This window comes from Oncorhynchus mykiss, chromosome 8, assembly GCF_013265735.2.
Source record: "Oncorhynchus mykiss isolate Arlee chromosome 8, USDA_OmykA_1.1, whole genome shotgun sequence".
NCBI classification, from domain to species: Eukaryota; Metazoa; Chordata; class Actinopteri; order Salmoniformes; family Salmonidae; genus Oncorhynchus; species Oncorhynchus mykiss.
Genome location: NC_048572.1, coordinates 31,128,308 through 31,140,773, shown reverse-complemented (window position 1 = coordinate 31,140,773; position 12,466 = coordinate 31,128,308). Strand labels below are relative to the sequence as shown.

Genomic DNA, 12,466 nt, shown 5'->3' with positions numbered 1-12,466 from the left:
AAATTTGTGGGCAGAACTGAACAAGTGTGTGCGAGCAAGGAGGCCTACAAACATGACTCGGTTACACCAGCTCTGTCAGGAGGAATGGGCCAAAATTCACCCAACTTATTGTGGGAAGCTTGTGGAAGGCTACCTGAAACATTTGAACCAAGTTAAACAATTTAAAGGCAATGCTACCAAATACTAATGGAGTGTATGTAAACTTCTGACCCACTGGTCATTGTGGTGAAAGAAAAAAAAGAGCTGAAATTAATCACTCTCTCTATTATTCTGACATTTCACATTCCTAAAATAAAGTGGTGATCCTAACTGACCTAAAAACAGGCAATTTTTACTAGGATTAAAATGTCAGGAATTGTGAAAAACGGAGTTGAAATGTATTTGGCTAAGGTGTATGTAAACGTCCGACATGTACCGTGTAAATGCTCCCTTTCATACCTTCACTATGCACATATCCTTAACGTTCCTCTACGCAAAGAATTTCAAAGCTATGATAAACCGCAGTACACAAAACCGTGACATGCATGGGCAGAGGTCTAGATGCAGGAGTGTCGAGAATATACAGGTCAAAATAAAGGAAACAGTCAAATACAATGTCTTAATAGGCCGTCGGGCCGCCACGAGCCAGAACAACTTCAATGCACCCTGGCGTAGACTCTACAAGTGTCTGGAACTCTTTTGGAGGGACGAGACATCGTTGTTCCATGAGAAGTTTTGTTGATGGAAAACGCTGTCTCAAGCGCCACTCCAGAATTTCCCATAGTTGTCCAATTGGGTTGAAATCTGGTGACTGAGACGGCCATGGCATATGGTTTACATAGTTGTCATGCTTGTCAAATCATTCAGTGCCTACTTGTGCCCTGTGGATGGGGGCATTGTCATCCCATGGGGGCATAGCGATGGTAGACAAAATAATGGCATGCCCAGCATTTGTTTTATACAGGATGGGATGCTAATTGATTAATTAACTCAGGAACCACACCTGTGTGGAAGCAACTCATTTCAATATACTTTGTATCCCTCATGTACGCAACTGTTTCCATTATTTTGACATTTAACTGTAAAATACATGTTTGTCTCTGCAGCAAATGTCCTTCTCTAAAGACATAAAACACTTCCCTGTGTGAAATGTGAACACACTTCATGAAATACATTTTCACACAAAAACTAGATAGTACATTCTGTAATTAACAACTGGAATATGATGAATATTGCAGAAAAGTATTCTCCCTTTTCTTATGAAACATTAGGTGACATTGTAAACTTGTTTTATTTTAGCAAAAATCCCTGAGGTGAGTACATTTTTACTACAGTATATTCTGATAAAAATATTTTAGTAGCAGAGGCTTTATTTTTAAAAATACAAAATCCAGAACAAAACAAAAACTACTGCTGATGACAGGGTTGTGCGCAACTAACTATTTGCATAATGTATTCTACCTTCCCACCCCTAGGAGGCTCACTACGTCGTGTCTTTGGCAGGCTGCTCAATAAATATCCCCTTGTGGTACTTCTGTCCAATCCCATAAGGCACGTGTGCAGCGATAGTCCCCAGCTCCTTGGCACCTTCAATGTGGAACATCTGGTCATCAAAGAAGATGTGAGGCTGGATCTTCTGCAGGAGAGGCCCTTTAGGGGCCCCGGCTAGGAACAGGGCCTCATCTATCTCCAGGCCCCAGCTCCTGAGTGTCTTGAGGACGCGGACCCCTGAGCTGGCTGCACTGCGGGATGTTACTAGGTAGGTACGAATGGGGCAGGTCATACGCTCGTTCTTGGCGTAGAACTTCCTCTGGAGCATCCCCAGCGCCCCAGGAAACACTTTAAGGGACCCTGAGTGAATGAACGAGACATAGGGTTGGCATTGCATAATTTATGTGTGTGTGTGTGTGTGTGTGTATATATATATATATATATATATATACAGTGCCTTGCGAAAGTATTCGGCCCCCTTGAACTTTGCAACCTTTTGCCACATTTCAGGCTTCAAACATAAAGATATAAAACTGTATTTTTTTGTGAAGAATCAACAACAAGTGGGACACAATCATGAAGTGGAACGACATTTATTGGATATTTCAAACTTTTTTAACAAATCAAAAACTGAAAAATTGGGCGTGCAAAATTATTCAGCCCCCTTAAGTTAATACTTTGTAGCGCCACCTTTTGCTGCGATTACAGCTGTAAGTCGCTTGGGGTATGTCTCTATCAGTTTTGCACATCGAGAGACTGAATTTTTTCCCCATTCCTCCTTGCAAAACAGCTCGAGCTCAGTGAGGTTGGATGGAGAGCATTTGTGAACAGCAGTTTTCAGTTCTTTCCACAGATTCTCGATTGGATTCAGGTCTGGACTTTGACTTGGCCATTCTAACACCTGGATATGTTTATTTTTTAACCATTCCATTGTAGATTTTGCTTTATGTTTTGGATCATTGTCTTGTTGGAAGACAAATCTCCGTCCCAGTCTCAGGTCTTTTTCAGACTCCATCAGGTTTTCTTCCAGAATGGTCCTGTATTTGGCTCCATCCATCTTCCCATCAATTTTAACCATCTTCCCTGTCCCTGCTGAAGAAAAGCAGGCCCAAACCATGATGCTCCCACCACCATGTTTGACAGTGAGGATGGTGTGTTCAGGGTGATGAGCTGTGTTGCTTTTACACCAAACATAACGTTTTGCATTGTTGCCAAAAAGTTCGATTTTGGTTTCATCTGACCAGAGCACCTTCTTCCACATGTTTGGTGTGTCTCCCAGGTGGCTTGTGGCAAACTTTAAATGACACTTTTTATGGATATCTTTAAGAAATGGCTTTCTTCTTGCCACTCTTCCATAAAGGCCAGATTTGTGCAATATACGACTGATTGTTGTCCTATGGACAGAGTCTCCAACCTCAGCTGTAGATCTCTGCAGTTCATCCAGAGTGATCATGGGCCTCTTGGCTGCATCTCTGATCAGTCTTCTCCTTGTATGAGCTGAAAGTTTAGAGGGACGGCCAGGTCTTGGTAGATTTGCAGTGGTCTGATACTCCTTCCATTTCAATATTATCGCTTGCACAGTGCTCCTTGGGATGTTTAAAGCTTGGGAAATCTTTTTGTATCCAAATCCGGCTTTAAACTTCTTCACAACAGTATCTCGGACCTGCCTGGTGTGTTCCTTGTTCTTCATGATGCTCTCTGCGCTTTTAACGGACCTCTGAGACTATCACAGTGCAGGTGCATTTATACGGAGACTTGATTACACACAGGTGGATTGTATTTATCATCATTAGTCATTTAGGTCAACATTGGATCATTCAGAGATCCTCACTGAACTTCTGGAGAGAGTTTGCTGCACTGAAAGTAAAGGGGCTGAATAATTTTGCACGCCCAATTTTTCCGTTTTTGATTTGTTAAACAAGTTTGAAATATCCAATAAATGTCGTTCCACTTCATGATTGTGTCCCACTTGTTGTTGATTCTTCACAAAAAAATACAGTTTTATATCTTTATGTTTGAAGCCTGAAATGTGGCAAAAGGTCGCAAAGTTCAAGGGGGTCGAATACTTATATACTTACATACTTATATATATATATATATTTTAAAATCTAAGCAAATAAAACATAAATGGGTTCAACTTTATTTGGACATTCTCCTATTATAGATGGTCTTTAGACACTCAAACTATCACCAATCAATCAACTACCACAGATGATACACAACAACTTACAAGGGTTAATGTTAGGTCTAGGATTAGAGTAAGTGGGTGTGTTTGTTAAAACGTTTGTTGAACATCTATAATAGAGGTTGACCGATTAAACGGAATGGGAGATTAATTAGGGCCGATTTCAAGAACATCCAATAGTCAAAAGTTAATGAAATACAAATGGTAGAGAGAGAAATAGTCCTATAACTACAACCTAAAACTTCTTACCTGGGAATATTGAAGACTCATGTTAAAAGGAATCACCAGCTTTCATATGTTCTCATGTTCTGAGCAAGGAACTTAAACGTTAGCTTTCTTACATGGCACATATTGCACTTTTACTTTCTTCTCCAACACTTTGTTTTTGCATTATTTAAACCAAATTGAACATGTTTCATGATTTATTTGAGGCTAAATTGATTTTATTGTGTATTATATTCAGTTAAAATAAGTGTTCATTCAGTATTGTTGTAATTGTCATTATTACAAATACATAAATAAAAAAATTGGTCGATTAATCGGTATCTGCTTTTTTTGGTCCTCCAATAATCGGTATCGGCGTTGAAAAATCATAATCGGTTGACCTCTAATCTATAACCCTCTATAGGGAGACTCCAAATAAAGTGTTACCCATCGAAAAGAAAAAAAAAGTGAATCAGAAACGAAAAGCTAAAAGAAAAATGGAGGCATGTACTCTCGAACACCTGTGCAAGAGGTTTGTTCTCAAACTCCTTCTCGTGCTCAAAGAACGTGTCCAGGCCGTGTTGTTTCACGATGATCTCCGACTCATCAGAGAAGAGGACGGCGTCCCCGTCAAAGGCAACTTTCAGCTGTGTGTCGGATAGCTGGTTCTCCACATCTCCGGACGCAAACGTGGTCGCTGCTGCAATGCCTATTTATAAAAGACATTGTAAGGGGCTTATACATGCTCATAACAATGGTATCATAATGTATTACATCTGTAGGCTATATTATACCTATAAAGCGTTCCCACAATGTAATTTTTTTTTTTACTCTGTTACAAACGCAGTATCCAAGCTAAACTAAAACAGTTTAATCCCTATAGGACAATAAAGGAAAGTAGCATTATCAATTACCCTCCTCAATGGCCTCGATGACTTGCTCTCCATCCTTTGAGAGGTACAGGTTGGTCATGTAGGCCTTCAGGTAGCCAATAGGGCTTTCCCCTCCCGTCATACAGAATCTTTCAATGGTTAAATCTGTCAGGGAGAGTGGAAAACAAAAACATATCAGAACCCAATAGAAATCTGATAGTATCGTCATCAGGCTGGTAGCCAAAGATGGCCACTAACATCCACGCAAAACAGGCATTTAACTATTAACAAAAAAACATTTGGTCAAAAATACCAGTTATTCAGTGAAATGCAGCACAGAAGTAGTGAGTCTTATAACCAAAGAAATATAATTACTAGAATTACTGGTCATTGTATTTCTCTGCTTATAGCACTGTAGTATGGCTGAGCGTGTCAACCACGAACCGTAGTGGTTGATATTGTTGATGAGGCGCACCCCGACCTGGGCATGGTTATTCGTCATCAGGACGATGTCAAACAACTCGTCGCTGTCGGGGTAGAGCCGCCTCAGCCGTGCGTTCACATTGAGAGCCTGCAGTGTGTGTGTGTGTGTGTTTTTAGGACAGAATTGACACAAGGGGTAAAGTCTAAACCTGACTGGTGGGTACTAGAGCAACTACTTACAGGTGGTTGCTTCAGACTATTTAGTCCCAAGTTGCAACATATACATATGCAGGCAGGCACACTCACATGTGTGAGATAAATGCACAGGGGTGGAAGGGGACAAGAATTCGGCCCTGGCATTTTATCCACACCAGCCCACGTCGCTGTATAAACCACCATCATGCTACCACCCCCGGTAGGCCACCAACCACACACACACTATACCTTGACAGGCAATAGTGCTGACATGACATTGGTAGTACAATTCAGCGTTTCTCAACCATTTTCTGTTCCAGTGACTGGCAACACATGGTCCTCTTTTTTTAATCCAGCTCATGTTTTAAAAAAAATATGTAAATACACCACTGGAAATACAACTCACCACTATAACTGGGCCTCTTCTCTAACCATTTTGGTGTGCCTCCCTGTTGTGCTGTCTATTAACGACTTAGGCTATATTGCAAACTCGTGCCCGTCGTACATGTTCTCCTGAATCAGCACGGCCCATGTTGGTGGTTCACACCAACATAGATTAAAACTTGATTTAACCCAGTTTAAGAGTTCTAATAATCTTGGTGCAACACATTTTTACATTTAAATTAAATCTTTCCTCTAATCTAAGTTTAGTTTTCACTTCAAACCTGTTGCTCAACGAATAAAAAAAATATTAACTTAGATTGGAGATTAATTCTAAACTGCCACTTGAGGTGGTTTAACTGATCAAATGGCTGCACATCTACTGTGGAGAAACCAAAATGACAAGAGTTCCTCAGAGATTAATTAGAGACAGGGTGAATCCTGTTGCGTGTTATGATAATTAACAAATGATTAGTAGGCTATTTACGTGCCCATTTTGTACAACAATTGAATTATGGGCTTATGACATGCTCAGCCTTGGTACGAATGATGATGTTATGCAACAATCTGAACAGGCCTGATTAACGGTAACATTGTAGTGAAGTTGCATTAACGTTAGTTTTAACATGCATTATAGGCATTGATATTTACCAGTTATTTATGCTTCCTAAATATTGCTGGGTCGAGTTGTGTGTCGTCATCATAGGGGTTATGGAGAGGGGCAAACTGCTGGGGAATCATCTCACATATCTTCTGGGTGATGGGATCAATTGCCTTGGACAGAGGCCCCCCTCCGAAGAAGTGTAACATTGTTTCATCTAACATGTACAAGCAGCAATGCATGACTCAATACATTTTGTGCAACCTAACCCAGTAATTGTCATGAATTATGGGTTGACAATTAGACTATAGCTGCTATATTTCTGTCAAAAAAGGACTCCAGATTTTTTTTTTGTTTTGTTCAATAGAGATGATACATCGTAATGTTCAAAACCTGAGGAAGTGGAAACTCAAAACAAAATGAACTAGATCGATAACTCTAACACCCACTGCCAGTAGCCATGTATTCAACCAACAGAACATTTTATGTCCTAAAGCACTTTGCATTTGTAGGCTACTACCCATGTGACCTATAGGCCTACACTACACTTGCAATGTCCTTTGCGCATTTCGCACGTGTACCGCTCCATATCTCAAAGCCATATCAAATATCTAGGTGGTAAAATAATTGCTATTGAGCGTTGAGAAATAAAAGTGATACCTGCAGAAAGCGGAGGCCCTCCAATCGTCAACCAGGAAAAGGAAAAGCTTCCAAAGCTGTGTTTTCCCCCAATTACATTTTGAAATGTCATACGATTAGAACATATTTTTCTCTCAAGTGCATTAGGGTGGGGGGGGGGGGGGTGGCTTGCTCATTACAGAAGCAGGCCCCAGTGAAAACAGGCACAGGGCACACACTTTCATTACAGGAATCATGAGGCTAATGCACTTTACCGTTTGCCCAAATCATAGTTTTAGCTGCAAAAAAAATGACATTTGGAGTGAGAAGAAATGTAAAATGTGCTCTTCCTAAGTTTATAGGCAGTGACACCCATCCTTACAGTTTATGATCCATGATGTCTGTCTAACTGATGACAGTGTCGGAACAAGTATCTTTAGCTATGCCGCGTTTCACTTTGAATATGAGTTTGCATGACCTCAGCCTACCAGAAAATCAGGCCGGCCCATCTTGACAGATTAGTATAACAGAAATCGCAAATAAAATCAAATAAAACCAACAAATTAACTGGTCCAGCCCATCTGGCATTTCCCAGAATTGCCAGATGTCTAGGGGCAGGTTGGACAACAGTCCAACATGTGCTAATTAGCTAAATGGGTCTTCGAACACCTGTGTGTAAACGGAGGACAGACGCCACAAACATGTCACTGAAAAACACTGTTGGCTGCAACTGTGTTAACATTGGAGTCCACCTGTGGTAAATCTGTGGTAAATTCAATTGATTGGACATGATTTGGAAAAGGACACACTTCTCTAAATAAGGTTCCACAGTTGACAGTGCATGTCAGAGCAAAAACCAAGCCATGAGGTTGAAGGAATTGTCCGTAGAGCTCAGAGACAGGATTGTGTCAATGCACAGATCTAGGGAAGGATACCAAAACCTTTCTGCGGCATTGAAGGTCCCCAAGAACACAGTGGTCTCCATCATTCGTAAATGGATGAAGTTTGGAACCAAAAAAACTCTTCCTAGAGCTGGCTGCCTGGCCAAACTGAGAAAACGGGGGAGAAGGGCCTTGGTTAGGGATGTGACCAAGAAACCGATGGTCACTCAGACAGAGCTCCTCTGTGGAGATGGGAGAACCTTCCAGAAGGACAACCATTTCTGCAGCACTCCACCAATCAGGCCTTTATGGTAGTGGCCAGACGGAAGCCACTCCTCAGTAAAAGGCACATGACAGCCTGCTTTGTGTTTGCAAAAAGGCACCTAAAGACTCGCAGACCATGAACTCATTGGCCTGAATGCCAAGCTTCACGTCTGGAGGAAACCTGGCACCATTCCTACCGTGAAGCATGGTGGTGGCAGCATTATGCTGTGGGGATTTTTTTCAGGGGCAGGGAGTGGGAGACTAGTCAGGATCGAAGGGGGAAAATGAACAGAAGTACAGACAGATCCTCAATGAAAAGGTTCACCTTCCAACAGGAAAATAACCCTAAGCACACAGCCAAGACAATACAGGAGTCTCCAAGTGTCCTAGTGTGGTCCAGCCAGAGCCCAAACCAGATCGAACATCTCTGGAGAGACCTGAAAATAGCTGTGCAGCAACTCTCCCCATCCAACCTGACAGAAGTTAAGAGGATCTGCAGAGAAGAATGAGAGAAACTCCCCAAATACAGGTGTGCCAAGCTTGTAGCGTCATACCCAAGAAGACTTCATGATGTAATCGCTGCCAAAGGTGCCTCAACAAAGTACTGAGTAAAGGGTCTGAATACTTATGTAAATGTGATGGTTGCTTAAAATATAACTATTTCTAAAAACCTGTTTTTGCTTTGTCATTATGGGCTATTCTGTGTAAATTGAGGAACAAAAAACAACTATTTTAGAAAAAGGCCGAAATGTAACAAAAATGTGGAAAAAGTGAAGGTCTGAATTCTTTCCAAATGAATTGTATATCTACCGCAGTCATATACCCTTGAAAGCACCTCAGCTATGACATGTTTGTCTGTCTGTAAGGTACACCGTTTTTAAAATGCCGAATTGCTACGCCATTTTACTTGTCTGTAAAGGAATGCCACTTTTGAAACGGAATAACATCAATCACTAGCCGACCAGAAATGTCAATCAAATAATCACGAGCTGCTTGCGCTCAGACCACTCTCTCCAAAATAAAGTACTTTGAAATTTGTTAAATACCGTGACATTTGAAAGAAAACATCCACTAGGAATGAACTCCTAAGATTCAGTATTTCTGGAAAGGAGGAGACTGATTAGTTGCCATACTTCCACGAACACAAACACTTGCATCTTTCATAACGAGCTACAAAGGGTCGGGGAGAGAGAGGAGAGGGGCACAGTATAGGTAGGTCGGCCACCAGGCAGAACTATGCACTAGGCTTATCTATCTGCAATCAAAAGATGAATCTGGCACCTTCAGTAAAGAAGGGCCTATCATCAATAAATAGGCTAGGATATTCTACACGCAAATGGAACAAAAGACTGAAAACACACACACACACACGCATGATTTGCAAAGAGAAAAAGCAGGCTAGCCAACTGCACTGTAAATGTTTCTTACATTTTAAGGATCCATATTTTTTTTTGTTTAAACATTTTAACGTTCACACCCCCTCATAGACTTAAACAGAAATGATGATGACTTTCACAGACTTTCCTCCAACCTATCAGAGCTCTTGCAGTATGGACTAACATCTTGTCCAGCCAATCAAAGGATCAGTGAATTAATCTAGTCCTGAAAGCATAAGCTACAGCTAGCACTGCATAAAGTGTGGTGAGTAGTTGACTCAGAAAGAGAAAGACAAATCGAACAGTTAAATTAATTTCTTCCAAAATTAATGAGAAGAAGCAGAGAGCTAGCTATGTTTCATTGTATTTTTTTCCCTTCAGAGTTTACCTTTCACTTAGCTAGTTAATGCAGTTAATTTAGCCTACTCAACAACCTGCCTCAGAGAGGACTGCTATTTATGCAAGCTGGCCAAGCTTACCTTGCCTTGCATTAATTTGCTGTACTGCGTGATTGTACACATGAATTGTATTGTGGGTTTACTAATGTTTTTTTGCCTGGTCACAGGCAGCTGTTGTGAACTGAAGTCCAAATTTGAGTATCATGTAGTAGCCTAAACCTATTGATGTTACATTGAGCTGGGTGAATGGAATATGAATGACAGTCATCCAATATGCTTGCATTCGTGAAATTATTTTGATGTGATATGAAAGTAGGGGGCTGTGTTTCTAGAACCTCAATGCAATTGAGAATCGATCTGTATTTAAATTCATATTTTGGCTGTTTTTGCTGCCAGAGCCAATTCGCCTATAAACAGAAAATCTAATACCCCTTACCAAAAAGATTGCAGTCAGAGTGCAGTATAACTGCAGGAGGCTGAAAATGCTACATCCAAAATAACTTTTTTTTTACCGCAGTAATTTTGCAGTATAACCGCAGTTGTTCTGCAATCCCTGCGTCCAAAATACCACGGTCGACTGCAGTTAGTGCACTTTTACTGCAGTTTCAAAACTGCAATAATAATAATTGTAAGGACACACTGCCTTTTCCTCGCACAGACATGACGGTAGGCCATGTCCTTCAATCACTCTCTGAATTAACCTACCTTCACTAGAGGAAACGCCACCCCTGGCATGAGCGGCTCATTGTCGTGGTCCTGTTGATAGGCCACATACTTTTCGACCCCATCTTCTTTGTAGATCTTCCCCTCTGCAACCATGTTGAACAGGGAGCGAGAGGAGACGGTGATAGTAACGGCATACTGGGGTTTGGGCTGTTTGCAAGACAGAATAAAATTACGATACGAGATTAGCAGCAAATATACCCGTATTGACACTTCTTTTATCTGCAAACAATATATTTTTATTTTACCTTTATTTAACTAGGCAAGTCAGTTAAGAACAAATTCTTATTTCCAATTACGGCCTAGGAACAGTGGGTTAACTGCCTGTTCAGGGGCAGAACGACAGATTTGTACCTTGTCAGCTCGGGGGTTTTGAACCAACACTCAAACCACTAGGCCACCCTGCCGCCCCAATATGCGAATGTATCACTTACAGGTCTAGGTTTGTTTGTTTTTAAACGGTCAAAAAAGGCTTTTGCTACTGTCCAGTCCTTTTCCTCTCCAGACTCCGTGGCTGTTGGATCGGTAGTTTTGCTTTCAGCCATATTTGGCCTGGAATTGAAACGTTTTTAGTCTGATAATTCCGTAACAATGATTACCAATGTAAACGACCAGACCAAGCGACAACAGGAAAGTTTGCGGAAATGCTTGCGCGACGGTGAAGATGTTCATGTGTTTTTTACCCATGATGCTCAATCACATGAGTTTGGTGGCATCTTAATTGGGGAGGAAGGGCTCTTGGTAATAGCTGGATCAGAATCAGTGGAATGGTATCAATACATACAATTTTTAATGAATTTATTTGCAAATTATGGTGGAAAATAAGTATTTGGTCACCTACAAACAAGCAAGATTTCTGGCTCTCACAGACCTGTAACTTCTTCTTTAAGAGGCTCCTCTGCCCTCCACTCGTTACCTGTATTAATGGCACCTGTTTGAACTTGTTATCAGTATAAAAGACACCTGTCCTCAACCTCAAACAGTCACACTCCAAACTCCACTATGGCCAAGACCAAAGATCTGTCAAAGGACACCAGAAACAAAATTGTAGACCTGCACCAGGCTGGGAAGACTGAATCTGCAATAGGTAAGCAGCTTGGTTTGAAGAAATCAACTGTGGGAGCAATTATTAGGAAATGGAAGATATACAAGACCACTGATAATCTCCCTCGATCTGGGGCTCCACGCAAGATCTCACCCCGTGGGGGCAAAATGATCACAAGAACGGTGAGCAAAAATCCCAGAACCACACGGGGGGACCTAGTGAATGACCTGCAGAGAGCTGGGACCAAAGTAACAAAGCCTACCATCAGTAACACACTACGCCGCCAGGGACTCAAATCCTGCAGTGCCAGACGTGTCCCCCTGCAAGCCAGTACATGTCCAGGCCCGTCTGAAGTTTGCTAGAGAGCCTTTGGATGATCCAGAAGAAGATTGGGAGAATGTCACATGGTCAGATGGAACCAAAATATTCAACACGTCATGTTTGGAGGACAAAGAATGATGAGTTGCATCCAAAGAACACCATACCTACTGTGAAGCATGGGGGTGGAAACATCATGCTTTGGGGCTGTTTTTCTGCAAAGGGACCAGGACGACTGATCCGTCCGTGTAAAGGAAAGAATGAATGGGGCCATGTATCGTGAGATTTTGAGTGAAAACCTTCTTCCATCAGCAAGGGCATTGAAGATTAAACGTGGCTGGGTCTTTCAGCATGACAATGATCCCAAACACACCGCCCGGGCAACGAAGGAGTGGCTTGGTAAGAAGCATTTCAAGGTCCTGGAGTGGCCTAGCCAGTCTCCAGATCTCAACCCCATAGAAAATCTTTGGAGGGAGTTGCCTAGCAACAGCCCCAAAACATCACTGCTCTAG

General features: G+C 41.6%; 1 pseudogene; it reads right to left on the bottom strand.

The window, feature by feature from the left end:
• Positions 1-302: 302 nt before the first annotated feature.
• On the bottom strand, positions 303-11,264 carry LOC110529228 (annotated as a pseudogene).
• Between the last annotated feature and the right edge of the window lie 1,202 nt (positions 11,265-12,466).